Genomic DNA, 20,482 nt, shown 5'->3' with positions numbered 1-20,482 from the left:
CTTTTGAGGGAGCAAAGGAAAATTGAAAGAGGCTTGATGGTGGGGAGGGGGAAGTACAAATCAGAAAATGAAGCATAATAAGGATCTCATCCCAGAATCAGAATAGTCACTCAAACTTATCACTCATAAAAGTCACCCTGCATTCAAGAAACCTCATATAAATTTACCAATAAAACAGTGTCCTCGAATACCAACTTCTCCTTAAAATACTTCTAATCAATGGTCCAAAAAAATTCAGAACAAATTGAAATGAATGAGAAAAGGCAGACACCATCCCCCATAAAACTTTACTGTAAGTAAGATGGAAGATCATCATTACTAATTAGCTAGTAAAAGCACTACCCCCAAATCCAACTATGAAGGGTGGAACGTTTATACACAATACTTCAAAAGTAATCACGTATCATTAAATAAGTAAAGAAAAATATGGATACCACATGTAAAAAATTCAAGAACTTAGAATATGAAAAAATTGTAAAGTAAGAATTGAAAATATTCAGGAAAACAATTTAATTTAAAGAAGTCAATGTTATCTCAAAGAGGAAAACCAAATCAAAAAAACAAAGGGAATCATTTTTAATGAGGCGTGGAGAATGATTTTAGGGTAATGGAAATCTCCACTGTAGTAATGGTTATATGGCTATATACACTTGTCAAAGCGTTAAAAGAATATATTTAAATGAAGTAAATTTATTTTTTATAAATATATATCAATAAAGGAAAACATTTAACTTTCACTTTTAGGTAGGATGTGGTAGATTTTGAAATTCTATAAATATTAATAATTGTATGTATACTTATATACTAAATATGTGTGTGTGTGTAGATACACATATTTTTACATACATATATGTATGTATATACACTCAGACATACATATATACCAAAAATCTGGAAGGGAAGTAAATAGAGTGATAGAAAGATAATGGAAATTATAATGAAAGCAAAATTTCCAAAATGAAAGAAAAATTCAGAAAATTAAGACATTCCAAATAAGATAGATTTTCACAACAACAAAAACCCTATATCAGCAATTTAAACACCTCGAGATGTTTAATAACAATACAGAGAAATAAATCTGTTATAACAGCCAAAGAGAAAACATAGCTTATCTACAATGGAACAAAGGACACTTTAGCAAACTATGGAATTCTTTCAACATATTTAAGAAATTATTTAATTATTCTACCTTCCATTGCTGCCCTCGAGACCTCCAGTTTCAATCTGTTGGTCCTCATTAACCTTTTCTGTCCTCTTATACGGTAGAATCTTGTCCTAATTTTCTCATAATCTATTCCTAAGATTTTCTTTATGGTGTTTCATTTGCTTTAACTTCACTACAGAATCTGTGGATATATGTAGAGGTGAATTTGTGTTTTATTTTTTCTACTTGGGATGTGCCTGTTCTTTAAATTTTTGGTTTGGTATATTTATTAATTATCATAAATTTCAGCTGTTTATGAATAATTACCTCTGCCATACTGATTTTTCTCTTTTTCTCAGAATGTGATTGACTAAACATATATTAGACAATTTTCAGCTTCTTCTATGTTTATTGTAATCTTTTCCGTATTTATAATTCTTTTTTTCCTAAATATCTTCTTCTAAAACATCTTTAAAAATGATGATTCTATATTAAGCTAAGTCTTACATGCTAATAAAACATTGACATCTAATTTCACTCATTGAAATATTAAGCTTAGAATTTCCACTGGCACTCTTTTAAAAAAGTTTTAAATTTTGCTTCTATGTCTATGAACATATTAATCTTTATTTCTTCTTCAAATTGTGGCAAGTAGTATTTTACCATTTTTGTTAACTAATTTATATTTAAGAAGATTTTAAAAATGCATTTTTGAACAGCTTTTGTAAAGTTGATTTCACTGAAATATGTTTTTAAAATTACTAATTTCATCATTACTAGAAGCCCAAAACCTCTCCTCATATTGCTTTCTTTTTCTTCATTAAGTGCATCTGATTATTTGAAGTTCAGACTTTACTTTTAGTATGAACTTATTTTTATAAGCAAAGACATTGAGTTTTTTGTTATAAAAAGCTGCCAAGGGATTTGTGAGTCTTTCTTTTTTTGTTTTATTTTAAATATGGAACGCTTCACGAATTTGCGCGTCATCCTTGCGCAGGGGCCATGCTAATCTTCTCTGTATGGTTCCAATTTTAGTATATGTGCTGCTGAAGTGAGCACTTGTGAGTCTTTCTTAAACACTGAGTTTAAGATATAAGAACATCTATAGCAGTTAAAAATGATTAATCCAAAAGATTAAAAAAATGCTCTAATGTAAAAGAAATGTAAATAATTATTATAAAATAACTTATCTGTATAGTTAAAGTTTAAGTCAAGCAATTTATCAATATGATTTATACAAGACAACATGATTTTATCAACTCCTTGATGTACTTGAAATACTGTTAGAGTTCAGGATTTTGCTCAACAGTTTTTGGTTGTTTAACTCTTCTGTGTTATAAATTAACCCAATTAAAGAGCACTGTTAATTATTACATTTCTGCCATATCGTTTACAAGGAATTACCAAAGCCAGTGCAACTCTGAAGAAAAGACATTTTTTTTTTCCTTCAAACCAGCTGGTCATAGAGAAGGATCGCTCCCTCAAGAACCATAAAATTCTTCCATTTGACAGCAAAGCAGAAAAGGTGAGAATAAAATAAACAGCACTGCTAACAGGAGCTGTCACCATGATGAATGCTCATGAGGAGTAATTAACGTGGAATCTTTTAAGCAAAGCCCAGAGGTCTGAGCCAATGCCCACTGATTTAAAGATGGGAAGCAAGAAAAAGGACCAAAGAGTGAAGAAACCTCTCAGAGATAATTCTGCTTTTTGGATTCCATGTATAGTCATTCACCATTTAATGATGGAAATGCATTCAGAGAAATTCACCGTTGGACAATTTTGTGAATGTCAGCATTTTGTCAATAGGAACCTAGATAGCCTTTTACATTCCTAAGTAGCCTATTGCTTGTAGGTTACAAACCTGTACAGTGTGATACTCTACTAATACTGTAGGCAACTGTAGCACAATGGTAAATAATTGTGTATCTAAACATATTATAGAAAACGTAGAGTAAAAATGTAGTATAAAAACTTAAAGTGACACACCTGTAAAGAACACTTACTGTGGATGGAATTTATAGGACTGGAAGTTGCTCTGGATGAGTCAGTGAGTGGTGAGTGAATGAGAAGGCCAAGGACATTACTGTAACTACCGTAGACTTTATAAACAATGTACATTTAGTCTACACTAAATTTATTAAAACATAAAGTAATTGTGCTATGATGTTACCAGGAGATAGTAATACTTCAGCTCCATTTAAAGTCTATGGCACCACCCTCTTATATGCAGTAGATCATTGACCTGTTTTGTGGCACATGACTATAACTTATCATTTTATTTTATTTTTTTAAATTCTTTATTAAATCACAACTGTGTATATGAATGCATTTATGGAGGTACAATATGCTGATTTGATATACACTGTGGAATGCTCGCATATAACTGATTAACATACCTAACTTTAACCTTTTTTTCCTTCTTAAATTAATTCTTCTCTAAACACAGACTGTGTGGTCATTTTAGAACTGTTAGGTTCTTGGTTTCTAATTTTTAAGAGGGTTACTCTTTTTTTTTTTTTTTTTTTTTTTTGGTTTTTGGCCGGGGCTAGGTTTGAACCCGCCACCTGTGGCATATGGGACTGGCGCTCTTCTCCTTGAGCCACAGGCACCGCCCTAAGAGGGTTACTCTTTATAATTCTTTGGTAAGATGTTCAATTTCAAAAGGCAAGGAAAATTGGAATTTCGTAGCAAGGAGGAAAGAAAAAGGAAGGGAGTTCGAGGTTAAGATGGCGGTGCCACAGGTCCACCGACAGCCTCCTATCCAAAGGAAAGTCTGGCCACTTGACTGATACTACGCATTTTCCTCTACTATCCAGCTTCTGCAGAATACGTTTTGGTCACTGTAGGTCTAAAAAAAGCTAAGCCATTAAACCTTTAAAATGATTGCCTCAACCTCTCTGAAAAAGCCTTGGTATCAGAATTCTTTTCTGTGTGTTCATGTGTGTATACAGTGATGTTGAAATTTTTTTCATGTATTTGCTATTATTATTATGTTAGGAAAATGCCAGCTCATAGCCTTTGATATTTTTTAATAGTGGACATTTTTCCAAAATGTTATTGACTGAACAAATATTATCCAGTATCTATAATGTGTAAGGCAATGTTTTAGGAAACAGAACAAGGAATAAATAGCATAAATTTAATGCTTTTGTGGTATTTCTATAATTCAGTAATGCCAAAATTATTTTTTTTTGCTTTGGCATTTGACATTTTAATATTCTCATGCTATTTTCACAGAGAAACATTTGAATGTTTATATAAACAAATTAAAAAAAACTTTCAGGATTGTGAGTTCTTGTTATACTGAAAAATAAAATTAATTTATTTACCATGAATTGTACTTAACCATGTGTAATTTACTTATTTTGTGATGTATCATTATTTCCTTTTAAACATTTAATCAATTTACATTTTATTTTGGCATATAAGTTAGATGTTTTAAAAACATATTAAAATAACAATATATCTATTGTCATTTCCATTTCTTGAATTCACTTCCATTTCAAAAGTATGTTGTGAAAGAATTTTACTGATCACTGTTTTAGACTTTCCATTAATTGGCCCACATTTACTTTTTTATCTGACTGGTGTGAATATTCTTTTCAGTTACTATCAGCATGATCTTTTAAAAAATCTAGCATGCTAATTGTTTGTTAGGAATTGATCAAAAATATCTCAAGGTGTAGCAGATTTTGTAATCTCTTTAATTATATAACATTTATACCTATTTCCTTCATATCTTTTCATAGCTTGGGAGCTTATTTATTTTTATCAATTTATTAATTGATAAATTGGAAAATGTATGTTTACTTTGGCAAGTAAATGCCCAACTGTATTCCAAAGCATGTTTCAAATGAATGGGAGCTCCCAATGCTCCACATTCTCATCAGCTTTTGGTGTTGTCTGTAGTTAGAATGTTCGACGTTCTTGTAGGTGTGTAATCGTATCTCTTTATATGACGTACATGATATTTAACATCTTTTCAGATGATTATTTTCCATTTGTCTTTGGTTATATGTCTTTGGTCAATTTTTATTTGAGTCCTTTGTCTTCTTATTGTTGATTTTAGAGGTTATTTGTATATTTTGGATAGAAGCTTGAATTTTGCCTTATTGAATTTAAGATATACATTCCCAAGGTTTTGACATGGAAATATCAAATGGTCTGTTGAACCTATGGTTCTGTAGTTCATGGAAGAATTCTTAACTGGTGATAGCAATGTGGGAACCAGCAACCTTTATCTGATTTTTAAAGCCAGGCCAACAGATAAGGTTTAAATGAGCAACCAGGTGACCAAAACACAAGCAAACTAAAGATTGAAACTCAAGGCATTCTCATATTTAGAGAACAGTAGTGAGGTCCCAAGCAAAGGAGATTGAGAAGGAACAACCCCAAAGGTAAGGAAAACCAGAACATAATGTGTCTGTAAACCAACTGAAGAAAAAGAGGGGAAAGGAAACTCAACTGTGTCCTATGTGCCTGATAGTTTAAATAGACACGTGACAGACATAACAATTGTATTTAGTAAAATGTGAGGTACTGGGGATCTCTGAGAGTGCAGTTTTCATGAAGTTATGCATGGAAAATCTGTTTGTTCTTGATTCTTACGAGAATGAAGGAAGAGTATTTGGAGATAGGGAATGAAAGAGTTTCACTCTAAAAGAGCTAGAGAAAATGATGATGGAAAAGGGTGCCCAGGGGGCTGTTTCCAAGGAAAGAAAAGCCATCAAGAAATAAACACCCTGTTTATATGCTGATGGGGATTAGTCAATCGAGAGGAAAAATTATTTGAAGTATGTTGTTCTTAAGTATGTGAAAGATGAGGATATCTAGGCCAAAACTGGGTTGGGTTTAGTTGGGATCTTGAATTTTTTTTTTTTTTTTTTTATAATATGGTGGAAGATATGAAGACGAAGACATGAGGGTGTCTGATTGCTCAGTTTCCTTAGAAGTAGGAAGATCATCAGCCAAGAGAGTAAATGTGTGAAGAGGTCTTAGAGATTTGAGATGAGAAGAAATAAATATAAAATGATTATCTGGTGGAGCAGAAGAATGCCTGGTTTAGAACTATAGAATGGTCTCTGAGCAGGTTGAAGGTTACAAATTATACTAAAAACGACCAAAGTGACTACTTTTCTCCAACATGTTTAACTGCATTGGTTCAGGGAAGGAGTAGGTAGAGAGTGGTGAGTGTGCTTGAGTAAAAATAAAATAGGATAAAATAAAGTAAAATAAAATAAAAGTGACAGCAGCTAATTGGAGTTTCTGGTGGAGGCATCAGAATGATTTTAATGAATTTGCCTTGGGATTTAGGCTGAAATAACAGGGAAACTAGAGTTTGAGAAATGAACAAGCCCTCCTTGTTCACAAATACTGAAGAAATAGTGCAATAAGTGGATTGAAGAGCCCAGATCTAGTACGAGAATTACTGTTATCAGTGTGGAGTCGTCATATTTCATTCATAATTTCAAGATTAACAAAAATGGACCAACCTGAGCCAGAGTGAGACCTCATCTCAAAAAATAGCCAGACGTTGTGGCTGGTGCCTATAGTCACAGCTACTTGGGAGGCTGAAACAAGAGAATTGTTTAAGCCCAGGCATTTGAGGTTGCTATGAGCTATGATGTCACTGTACTCTACCGAAGGCAACAAAGTGAGACTGTCTAGAAAAAAAAAAAAAAGATTAACAAAAATGTTTTGAATTTTAGTTATGCCCTTTTATCATTCTTCATTTTGTGTATCTATGTTTTTATTATTTTATCTTGTTAGAGTATTCCAGAGATTTTATTTATATATATATTTTTTGAGACAGAGTCTCACTGTGTCGCCCTCGGTAGAGTGCTGTGATGTCACAGCTCACAGCAACCTTAAATTCTTGGGCTTAAGCAATTCTCTTGCCTCAGTTGTTAATCCAAAAGATGTAATCTCTATCTTTTTAACGGGTGAATAAATTCCATGGTGTACATATACCACAGCTTGTTAATCCATTCCTGGGTGGGTGAGCATTTAGGTTGTTTCTACATTTTGGAGATTGTAAATTAAGCTGCAGTAACAGTCTAGTGCAAATGATCTTATGATAAAATGATTGTTTTTCTTCTGAGTATATGCCTAGTAAGTATAGTCCATATCACAAAGTCACTTAGTATAAGTATATTTTGTATTAGAGAGAAGAGAAGGAAGAGAGTGAGAGAAGGGAGAGAGCAGAGTGCGGGAGGTAACGTGGCACACCAAAAGAAGAAAAAGGAAAAATGTTCGCTATTAAGGACATTTCAACTTCCTGAGCTGCAGTAGTTTGGTGCATATTTATTTTGAACACCAATAATTGCTAATGACCATTTCAGAAATTTTTCTATCAAATCATTGACTTTCAATGAACGTAGTAAATATTTGCTTACCTGTAACTTTAGAATAAGTTTCACATTGGTCCTTAATGCATATTAACAGGGATTTTCTCTCTTCAGAAGAGTCTTACCTGCACTTTCTTGTTCAGTCACTTGTTTCCCTCTACTGGAATCCAACTTTAATGCACGTTTTGTTTCTTGCACCTAAAATTCTTCTCTGGTTCAGGTTACTGTGCTCCATAATCCTGGCATGATCATTCCTTTTCTCAGATGTGAACTGTTTCCTTTTCCCAATTCACTTGTGACACACACATGTGCTGCTACTTTCATGGGAAAACTGCCAGTTTTAGGTAGAAGCCTTGCGGCATTAAAGGTTTTATTAAACTAGCTTGAGAGTTTGGGAGGAAGCATGGAAGATGAATTTAGAAGCTATGCATGCATCCTTTTAAACCAACATGTGACCTTCAAATTTAGCCATTTGGGGCTGTTTAGATTGATTTAATTATATTGATTAGTTTTAAAGAAAACCTGATACTTGATGCCTGGATGGTGCTTGTCAAAAAAATGTAAAAATTTCTTTTAAGTTTATGCATTTGCATACATGTATATTTGTATGTTGAACAATTTCTTTTGCTTTTTTGTGGATAATAAAGTATTAAGTAATACAATGTGATATTTCTTCAGCTCGGTATTATTTTTTATGATGTTTAAAATTTTTCTATTTGATCCATTTGGTCTTTTAAAAAATCTATAGTATAAATAGTGGTTTGTTGCCTCTCCATGTTTGCGATCCTCTCAATGATGACTTTAATTTTATTTTCTTTTTTCTCTTAATTCTAGGTATTAATTATATCTTTCACACTAATTTTTTATCTGTAGTGTTGTATCTGCTTTAAATTTCTAATATTAATCTTCATTTTAGGTTCTCACTATTTTTTCTGAGTCTCAATCAGTGTTTTCCGTTAATTTCATTAGCTTTCCTATCACTTTTTTGCACCTTGTGTTGCATCATTGCTAATGTCTCATTGAATAATGTGAGAAGGAGATGCCTGGTGGTATTTATTCTATGTTTAATATTAAATCTACTTCAAAATACAACAGGTGTATAATGGCGATATGAACGTTACCTTTTACTTTATATTATAGAAATCATGCCATAATATTCATTCTAATTTTATTTTTTCATTTACTGAGTTTATCCAACTGTGAAAGATGGGCGGAGTATTCAGTTTTGTTATTTTTGGAAAATAGGACTATCTTATCTTTACTTCCTAAAAATGTCTACTTTGAGAATGTTTCTTACTGACTAATATTATAAGCTGCTAACTATACACAATACACTTTCTGTTATTTTGTAGACATCTATGTGGATCTCTTTCCCTAGAGTAGATCTATTTCCTTTCCTGCTAGGGAATGTTTAAGATTGAATTTCATTTGGGAATAATATAAAGGAATCAGTAGTTTAGCGTTTTCTCTGTTGATTTTAAAAAGCATGTGGAAACTGCAAAGCCGAAGCCTATTCTCACTAAAATATATTCAGTTCCACTTCCTTTTCACTGTGATATTATCAAGTGACCTGTTTTCCTACATAAACTCCAACATAATTCAGGGAATTGATTTGCTAAGGAGTTACTGACTGGGAAATGAAAGGATATAACGGTTCTGGCCACCTTCAAAAAAATATTTCAGTGCAAGGGAGGGAAGCAGAGTATATTTCAGTGGGGGTGCGGGGACAGAAGCAGAGAGAGTTGTTGAAGTTGAATAAATGTAAGTTTCAGAGATGTAAGTAAACTGGGGTAAATAGAATGAAATAATCTATATTCTAGTTCAGCCTATTTGTTCTACTATTTTCTGGCATGTTTACAAAAGCACTAGTGCCTGGTAAATTTGTGCAGTGTAAACTATGGACCAGTGTAAACTATAGCGTAATGGCCTGGCCACTATTCTAGCTGTGCAGTTAGGTAACTTATTTTATATCTCTCCACTACAACTTCCTTATCCACACAGTGGACTTAATAATGGTTTTTATTCCATGAATGTTATAAAGACAACTCTGTAGATATATGAGCTAATATTTGTAAAATATTTAGAGCAATACTGGCAAACAAAAAATTCTAAATTATTTTTGTTTGTTCAAACTATATAAACATACATATATCACTCAACAAGAATCACCCAAATCTGTATTTATCCCACACTACTTTGTCAACTCAACCTGAAAAAGGTTAAATCAAATTTTTCTTGTGGTATACAAAATCAAATATCTCATACTTATTAATACATAAATTTAATAATGCTTTAGTTCCCAATATGTAATATTTGTATCAGATAAATCTAGATCTTTCAGGTATTTACTGAATTATGTGCCAAAAATTTCTGAGACAACCACCCTTTGTTTTAATTTTTTTTAATCAGAATATTATGGAGGTACTAATATTTTAGTTACATCATTTTTGTATATTTTAAGTCAGGGTTATAAGTGTGCCCTTTACCTAAAAAATGCACAATGTAACCATGCAATGTACCTGTCACTTATAAATTTACCCCTCCCCTTATCCCTCATCCCACCTTCTTGAATTTCATTGAATTTTGTTTCTGTATGAGCACATAGCTGTTAATCAGCAAGTTCCAATTTAGAATTGAGTACATGTGGTGTTTGATTTTTTCTATTCTTTTTCCTAATCTCTTTATAATTTTTTATTTCTTTTTGTTATTCTCTCTGTACTTCACTTTAGATAATGGTTTCTGATTATGTCCAGGTTGTTAAAAAATACTAGATCACCATCTTTTTATGGCTGAACAGCATTCCAAGATATATATATATCACAATTTATTAATTCATTCACGTATTGATGGGCACTTGGGTTGTTACCACATCTTCACGTTGTGACTTGTGCTGCTATAAACATTTGCATGCAAGTGTCTTTTTAATAAAATGTCTTTTTTCTTTTGAGTAAATTCCTAGTAGTGTTTTATTTCTTTTGGAGTTATATCTTTATAGAGCAACTATTGTAGCACCAAAGGAGTATATTTTCTTACTACTCTCTGCAGCGTATATTTCCAAGCAGAAAATGATTTCAAATAAAACAAACACAGACTGGGGGCTACCTGTAGAAAATTGTAAGTAGAATATGAGTACGTGGATCCAAAAATGTACCCAGATGATCAGATAGATATTCTAAATGAAGAGGTTCTCGTGAGAGTTCATATAGCAATTCAAAAATAACTTAGTACAAGAAGTATTATTGGGCGGAACCTGTGGCTCAAAGGAGTAGGGTGTCGGCCCCATATGCTGGAGGTGGTGGGTTCAAACCCAGCCCTGGACCAAAACTGCAAAAAAAAAAAAAAAAGTATTATTTAGCAATCTCTTTTTCAAAAATCAAGCATGCAATATATTCATCATTGGCATCAAATTCTTCATATTTCCAACTCACTTTACTGTGTCATATAACATTTGTGTGATTGCAATGACACCTTTACTTAGTTAAAAAAATCTTTAAGGTTTTATTTCTTCATCTTGATATGGGAGAGTTCTACTGCATATCAAATTTTCCTGTAGTCTCTTAAATTCTTCTTTAAAATCAACTATTTAAAATTGCTTTTTTGTTTATTTGTTTGTTTCCTAATGAAACAGCTATGAAGAGTTTTCCCTTAATAGTTGTGTAAATCCTATTGAATGCATATAATGCAAACTCTGTTTATTTTGATGAGTACTATTCAATTTACTTTAAAAATCTAAAGACATTCAATTGTTAATGGTGTCTATATCCACAAATCAGTTTAACTGTTCAGATGGAATTCTCCAGTCATTAACCCGGCACTAAATATGTGCTTGACTGAATTGCTTGCTAAATCTTTCTTCAAGGAGAGCAAAATCAGAAAAAAGCTTTTGTCCATTTCATGAGCATGACCAACTTTTTTGATAGATAAAAGTACTATTTTAATTTTTTACCTTCTTAATTTTCACCCATAAAGATAGATATTTTAGTAAGTAAACTTATTGAATAAATTGTCTTACTAATCAAGGCCATTACTCAATCCAAGAGATGCTAGTATAAATAGCTTATAAATAACTTCCCAATACTCGTTAAACACATTACTATCTTTCTTGAATTAATAAAATGTAAATAATTTGAAAGAAGAATTTTGGAGAATAAAATATGTTGACATGGGCTGCAAGAGTGTGTCCCAGAATAAATTTGTTAAACTGAGCATTGTCCACAGTTTATAGTCGAAATATAGATCCACAAAATTTATCTTCTTAGAGCTTAGGATTGAGCAGACTCAGGGAAATTGACTTATAACCAAACTGATTGACTTATAAATAAACAAGAGCAACGTTAGTGGAAAAATATAATTTTCAAGGGATTTGTGTCATTTGACAAATAACTTTATTCATTGAAAAAAAAATCTTGAAAAAATACTTATTAGATACCTATCTTCTGCCATGTGCCAGTATATAATGTTACAAAAGACATTTGTTTCTTACTTTCAAAGGTATTTCAAATTTACAAAGATTTTGGCAATTATACTACAATATTTAAATGGAAATAGAGTGTGACATTGGAAAATAATATATATTTAGGTTTTTTTTTTTTTTTTTTTGTAGAGACAGAGTCTCACTTTATGGCCCTCGGTAGAGTGCTGTGGCCTCACATAGCTCACAGCAACCTCCAACTCCTGGGCTTAAGCGATTCTCTTGCCTCAGCCTCCCCAGTAGCTGGGACTACAGGCGCCCGCCACAACGCCCGGCTTATATTTAGGTTTTAAATGAGTTAAGAGAGACCAATACATATGCTTCTTCTACATACATATGCTTCTAAAATCCGTAGTACTTGAGCCAAAATTTTGCTTAGTATTGCCAATATGTTCCACATTTGTTAAAGCATAAAATACATTTCAAAGTTCTTACCAGTATCACAATTAAAAAAAAAAAAGAAAAAAGGGAGGCGCCTGCTGCTCAAAGGACTAGGGTGCCGGTCCCATATGCCAGAGGTGGTGGGTTCAAACCCAGCCCCAGACAAAAACTGCAAAAAAAAAAAAAAAAAAAAAAAGAAGAAGAAGAAGAAAAATTCTACATAGCTGTAAAACCAGTGCTATACTACAGTTTTCCTCTAATTTCTTCAGGTTTCCACTGTCGGAGTACTTAAGTGGAGTTTCTTGTGTTTTCTTCAGATTGTTCCTCTTGGCTTTAATGTGGTATCAAATTTTCCTCTTCTCTTGCTCTGTGTGTGTGTGTGTGTGTATGTGTTTCTGTTGCTCTTGATGATAAATATAACAGCTTTACTGAATATTCCACCAAGACATTGCTTTCTTTTATGTTCTCTGATATATAAGATCTGGTGATTTCCAGGGAATCATATTTATATTAAAAAGCCTGAAATCCCAGTGCCCTTGGCCTTTAAACTACTCTGTGCCACTGATTCTGCTTCTGCTGATATTTCAGGATTGTTACGTGTAGATATGAAAGATCTTAAAACTCCTGGTATTAGTGGTATTAGTGACTTTTATTTTTAATGTTTCAGAGTTTTTAAGTCAACGTATTTAACTTTTTGTGTATATGTGTGTGTGTGTTTACCTGCTGTTGGTTGAAATTTTTCTACCTGTGACCAAATACAAAAACTCTAAGGGTGGGGAGCACAATTTGGAGAACACTATTTTGTGATTTAATCTCCTAAGCACTTAAACTAATTATGCTCCTTAAATCTCTTTGCCTGTCCCTCTTCCCTGAGGTGGCTAAATTATGCACGCAGCTGTAGTGAAGGTGGATTGTGCTAAGAGCTCTCTCTACATAACTGAATTCCAGGACAAACGTGAACATGTTTTAAACTTAGTCACTACTGTATGATAGTTATCTTGACATGAAAATGTTTTTACAAGCATATTTCAATGCTTGAGGCCATATATCACCTCTCAGTTGATTTTTCTGTACCTGATATAATGCATCATATTGAATATTTTATTATGGAACCCTTAAGACACTTTAAACTTCTCATGGTTTATAAATCTTGGCAGGTACTTCATTATTATCTTAGGGATATTTCTTTGAAAATATTTGTTGTTACAATTTGACAATTTTATTTCATAATTAACATATCATTTATTGAAAACTTGTCATCAATGAATTAATTTATTATATTATTAAAAGTACATGCATCATTATAAATTAATGATTTTATAATGAAAATTTATTTTTATCATAAATGAAAGGTATTTTAGTATAGGTGATGAATATCATCTGTGGCAGACTAAGTAGAAATATTAAGATAAGCTTTCTGTTCCAAGTATATCAATAGTTAACTCTAGGGGTCATGGGAAAGCCATTTAATTCTCTGAGTTTAGCTTTTTATATAAGTGTGGGACATCATTTGGTGTCCACCCTGTAGCCCACTCTTCTGCTGATGCTTATGGGTTATGGGTGTCAAAGCGCTCTGAAAAATATATGACAATAATTCAATTTCATAATTATTCTATTTACCAATGAAAACATTTGCTAAACCATGCTTTCAATACTTTTATATTATTACAAGTATTATTTTTATAATTTGGGGATTGTAAGACATGAAAATAAGGGGAACGTGATGTACTGCTTTAGCATTGAGCAGATTCATCTCCAAGCCTTTTGGAGAATACGTACGTGTTTCTGGTCTAAATGGGGAACATGCAGCCTCAAGGCCATGTGTGGTCCTGTACATCCCCAAGTGCATCCCCTTGAACAAATCCACATGTCACAGAACACATTTCTTTATTAAGAAGATTTGTTAGATAAAATTTGGATTCAGAGTCAAAAGGCCACACTCAAGGTTCTAGAAAGCCACATGTGGCCCTAAGGCTGCAGGTTACCCAACCCTATGCGTGTTCATTTATCATTTGTATTTTGCATTTCTCTCGACTCCCTTACCTTTAGCCTTTGCTAACTTCACAAGAAATATGCAAATGAAAAATAGATAATAAATATTTCATACAACTTTTGAATAGGCATTAATCTATTCATGAATTAATAAGCATTTAATTCTTATATAAAAACACATAAAAATGTGCTATGAAGCAAAAGTCTAAAGCTAGTTATTTTTGTTACCTATACACTTTTACATTTGTTCTATGATATGTTCATTTAAACACTAAAAGATAAAAAACTGACTGTTTATAACACGAGAGACGCTGCCAACAAACAGATCCTGACTTTAGAATTGGACTAATTTTGCATATTAGATGGTCAGCACAATATCCAAAATAAACACTTAACTACACGGAGCTACATCAAAACAGCTTTTTAGTATCCCACTGGATGAATATTCAAAAAGCATTTTGTAGAGAAAATGGCATCATTTTGTTCTTCACCCTTGTGTGTGCTCTACTGCAGTCACTCTGGCCCCGTCACTCTTTCTTAAGTACATGGACAAGTCCCCGCCTCAGACCTTGACTTAGGAGACCCTTCATTCCTAATGTGTTCATGACTTGCCTCATCATAAAATTTAGGTCTAAGTCAAATTCCACCCACACAGAATGGCTTTCTTTAGATACTCCATTAATAAACTTCTTCTGTAGTTGATAGCTCCCTACTTTGCTTAGTATTGTCTTATACCTCTTATGAAAATCTTCTGTTAATCTTTTAAATATTATCCATCTCTTTCATAAGAAAGAAAAATTCCATAAGGACAAGAACATTTTCTGCTTTATTCACAGCTGTTTCCTCAGCATTAAAAATATTCCTTGCAATGGAAACGCAGAGCTAGCAGACAGCAATAACGACCTGTCCATAGGAGCAGGGTGACCTTCTCTGAGTGTCACACAGTAGCATTTACATTTAAAACAGTTTGTATATGAAACCAGCACATTGTACCCCTTGATTGCACTAATGTACACAGCTATGATTTAACAATAAAAAAAGTCTTTAAAAAAATAAATAAAATAAAAACACTAAGGAAAGTGAAAAAAAATAAAACAGTTTGTTCTACTTACTTAGATTATTGAGACCATTCTTAGAAATTAGGGAGGGCAGTTTAATATGAATGCATCAGTAATAATTCTTAAAAATTGGATGACTTATCTACATCTTAACAAGATTGAGGTAATATCAAATTAAAATTTAATTAAAAACCATAAAAATAGTCTTTGATGTCAAACAGATCAATAAAATTTTCCCTCTATCTGCAATAAGACTGTTTTGCTTTTTTATCATATGTGTGTTCACTGGAGTAACACTTTTAATTTTCTTCAAGCACCTTTTATTTGCATTCGCAGCTTTCTTGTTTCTCAGAATAGGTGTAACTTTCAGCCTATCTCATCTTTCAACATGTTTTCCTTCCTAAGCTTAATAATCATTTTTAGTGTTTAATTTAAAGTAAGAAACACCTAAACCTTCCTTTTACTTGAACCCTAGAGGCCATTGTAGGGTTATTAATTGGCTTAATTTAAACATTGTTGTATCTCAAGGTATCTCTCGTGCCCCCAAGGAGGAAGGGCAACATAGAGGAATGTCTGGTTGGTGGAGCAGTCAGAACATGCAGAACATTTATCAGTTAAGTTTACTATCTTACATGGGCATGGCTCATGGTTCCCCAAAGCAATTATAATAGTACCTTCAAATATCACTGAACATGGATTACTATAAAATGTAATAATAATGAAACAATTAAACATACTGCAAGAATTACCAAAATGTGGCACAGAGACACAAAGTGAGTGCATGCTGTTTGAAAAAAAAATGATACCAATAGACCTGCAGGAGCAGGGTTGCCAGAAAACTTCAATTTGTAAAAAATGCAATATTTGCTAAGCACAATACAGTGAAGCACAATAAAACAAGGTATGCCTGTAGTTATTTTTCTAGGCAATGCATCAAAAACACCATTACATTTTTTATCTCCAAAATGTAGGCCTCTGAACACACACACACACACACACGTATCTTTTATTTGATGGCATTGGTAGTAATAGTCATTTATCATCCAGAGAAATAGAACTGGTATTATGTCTAGCACAAAATATGGAGCAGTTGCCTCAACAGATCTCTAAGTTGTCAAATGTGGCATTCCATGTGTATAAGAGCTATATTCCAACAGAAAGCACAGGCCAAAAAAAAAAAAAAAAAGCTTAAAATATATTATAGAATTAAATTATATGCAAGAGGAAATCTTTAGCTGGCAATGCCAACTATACACTCACTGTACTTTCTTTTGCCAATAAATATACACAGACACATAATATTTTTACTTGTTTCCTTTGATGCTTTTTTGAAACCTTTGATGCTTGTCATTGAATAGAATATAAAATACTACAGAGCATAGTTTATACAAGGTTGTTGAAATTGGTATTTTAATTAATTATTATCTTTTTCATTCCCAAACCTTAGCAAATATATGTAAATTGGCAAATAATCTATCCTATCTTAATTTTAAAATACAATAAATCTTTACTCTTCTATATTTGACTAATATGAAGTGCCAGGTGATTAAGTAAGATTTACTTTGGGATTCTCCTTACACAATGAGTACTTGAAAAGAAAATTGTTATGCTCAGTTCATTTTAAAATTGCTTTCTAGAGATTTGAAATGAATTCCTATAAACATATGCTCATTTAAGATTTAATCTGTTGTAATATACTGACATTTCAGTTATTTTTTCTGTCTTGATAATTGCAAAGCTGGAACTATGACAATTACACCTTATTATTTTTCTTTAGTTCATAGAGTTATAAGATCTGGTGCCTGGAGCACACCCTCTCTAACTATTGAATCTCTGATCGTGGTGTCAAGACTGTGAAGGATCTAAGATTTTATTCTTAGACCTTTCTTTGATACTCCTTGCAAACAGACAAGTAAGCCTGCCCCAATTTCCCGCGTGCTCTCAGAAGACAGGAGACTCTTAGAGACAATGCACAGTTTTTACTAAAAGCAGCAGCAATGGTACTCACAGTATTCTCCTTTTCATGTGCTGGTTCCGGAGCCCAAATTCTCATAAAGGTATTTCACAATGGCTTGACAAGGTCTGCACAATGGCTATTGTCTCAGAATAATTCTGATCTAAAGGAATCAAATATTTTGTCATGGGTAGATAGCCTAGCTAACTTTTGCCTCATGAAGACATTTGTTCATCTGGACTGCAGACAAACCTGCTTTTTGTTCCAAAATAAAACTTTTATCTTTTAAGGGTGTTTGCTATACAAACTTCCTTGCATCTTTGTATGTCTAGTCTAACAAAAGCTTTGGGTGCCTCTGCTCACACCAAGTGCAAAAACATTAGACCCACAAATAATATTTCCTAATACATAGCCTTATTTTCTGCGTGCTAATTTTTAACCAACTTATGAATGTAGTTGTTTATGTCAATCTGCTGTCTTGCACTGAAGGGTAGCAATATTTTAAAACTCAGTTTCTTGAAATACCAAGATTTACTACTTGCTTGTGTGCTTATAAGTCAATTGCTGTATTGGGCTGATGTAGGCTAGGCTTGGCCACACCCCTCTGCTTCAGGCCATGAGGCAACAGTGATTGAGTTAAGTTCTGTTCCACCAGTCTCCACAGGTGTCCCCAATGAACACAATCACCAACTGTTGGGAAGATGTTTGTCTCATTTAATGGCCAAATCACTGAAGTGTACTTTGATCCTTTGCTCATATCACATCCCCGGTCATTCTATTATGCAAAGCAAATTACACAACCAAGGGCATAGTCATGTAGAAAGGGAAATATACTCACCCACTAAAAAGAGAGAATCATTGGAGAGATTATTTTTTAAAACACCCCTCGAATCCTAATGGTTTTAAAAATTCTTTCACATTCTTAGAGAATATAGTTGAACTTTTTATTTTTTAGTAAATATTTATGGCATAAAAGTAAAGAAACATAGAGACAAAGGTTTATAACACTTGTGGACAGCACGAATGAAGAGCCCTTGATACTAAGGGTAGTTTATTAGAAGACAATACAGTAATATGTCAGTCTTTCTCTGTTCATGAAAAGATAGTGTGCTCCTAAAGCCAGTAAATAAAATATGTATATAATTGCTCCAATATTTTGAAAGACATAACATAGATTTGATTATTATCCAGAAATATGAGAAAACAATAATAACAAAAATAGCAAGCAAATCGGGGGCAGACTTCCTCTATTCTAAAATACTGTTTATATAATTTCATGTTATGATTTAAATAACTATGCAGTTAGGTGACATAATATTGATAGCCCCACCCCACCCCCATTTTTTTTTTTGCAAAGAGAAGGCCAAAATTTGAGGAATTAAGCTATTACCTTGGTCAGTTTCCCAGTGGTGGTAAACCTGTGGTTTAAGCATTCGTCTTCAAAACCATACTGAGTAATTAAGATTAAAAATTTAACAGCATGTCACTAATAACTTTTATCTTTATTGAAACAATATGTTCAGCTTTCAGATACTTTGTTAATCTGATTTGTTATTTAAGAATCATTATTTATGGAGTGGCGCCTGTGGCTCAAAGTGTAGGGCACCGGTCCCATATGAAGGAGGTGGCAGGTTCAAACACTGCAAAAAAAAAAAATCATTATTTATTTACAAAAATATGCAATTCAGAATATAACATTATCTTTTACTGATCTTACACTGATATATTACTGTTTTACATGAGTCATGTGACCTTAGGGTTTAATTTAGCTTTATAATCACTGCTCACAGTATTTCTTTTTTTATAACGTGACACTAAATTTGTATGTAAAACATGGCTCACAGAAATACATTCAGGAAGAGAGATTGTTTGAAAATCTGATCTATAGGAAAGTCCATGCAACTGGATTTTTAAGTTCTGTAACAATGTCATAGGTTTTAGCTGAGCCCTGTCTTATGTAAAACTCCTCACATCCTGTACACACAAACGTCTTAGAACTCAACCCTATTTTTGATCCTAACACATTGAAAATTAGTCATTTATTCAGTTTAATTCTGTACAGCAGAGCTTTTAAATGTAGCAATATTATGAAATATAAATGCATATTTATATATCTCTACACATACAACTCAAATGGTATTACAGAACTATTTTCTTTGAATTAAGGAAAGAAACAGTACGTATTTTGTCAAGTAAGCTTTAATTTTCTTCTAAATACTTATTCTACTAGATTTGTGCTCTATCCACATTACATCACCCATAGATTTTTTTTTTTTTCCTTCTGGTCTGTAGTACTGGCCAATCTTTATTTTCCTTTGTTTTACGTTTTAAAATCCTTCATTAGGTTTGAAGATGTTTCATTAAGTTTTATTAAACTCATTAAGCTGAGAGAGTTAAGTGCCTCTTTACACAAAAAACAAGTCACAGTCAAACTTCTCTCAGGGACAAAAAGAAAAACTATTACTATTACTATCCATGAAATAGTTTCAGATTTGTGTAAACAGTGAAACATAAGTTACATTCCTATATGGAGAGTCTTCCAAACAAAATGTCAAAATGTTTCATTTGAACAATTTGGTAAAAGTATCTTTATATTTGAAATGTTTCAACAGGTGAATATGTTGAAGCCCCTTTAAATACACACACACACACACACACACACACGTATATAAATACATATATATGATATACCATTAAGGCATTTAAAAATAATTTTCAACCTCTTTTGAGGCTTTAAACATAATAGTTTTCACAAACATCCAAAATTTTAGTTATTGTAAATGCAATCAATTTTCTAGTTGTTGAAATAGTAAAGGTAAAAAAAAGTTAACATCTTAGCTTATACAAATGTTCCCCTCTTGTCCTATGCCCATATATACCTATTTAAAGTTTGTATAGGTCTTCACAAGAAAAATATTTACTTACACAATATTTATCTTGCTATAAAACTAAGCCACTTTTGTATTTTCGAAATCATTTTCTTTTAATCAGTGGTATTTATCAACCTACGGTGCAGCTTAGATGTTAAATTCAAGAGAAAGAAAATCATGCGTGAGTTAAGAAAAGAGGTAAGATTAAATATTTTAATAACCCTACATTATCCCCAAAAAGTGAGATGGCCTGGTTAATTTA

General features: G+C 32.6%; 1 non-coding gene across 1 annotated transcript; it reads right to left on the bottom strand.

Annotated features, from left to right (window-relative positions):
- Positions 1 to 2,096: 2,096 nt before the first annotated feature.
- Positions 2,097 to 2,203, bottom strand: LOC128597819 (U6 spliceosomal RNA). Its single transcript, XR_008383378.1, has one exon. It is a non-coding gene; the product is annotated as a U6 spliceosomal RNA (small nuclear RNA).
- Positions 2,204 to 20,482: the final 18,279 nt, after the last annotated feature.

Source organism: Nycticebus coucang, chromosome 10 (genome assembly GCF_027406575.1).
Source record: "Nycticebus coucang isolate mNycCou1 chromosome 10, mNycCou1.pri, whole genome shotgun sequence".
Taxonomy (NCBI): Eukaryota; Metazoa; Chordata; class Mammalia; order Primates; family Lorisidae; genus Nycticebus; species Nycticebus coucang.
The sequence above is the reverse complement of the archived record's forward strand: the minus strand, read 5'-3'. Positions and strand labels throughout refer to the sequence as shown.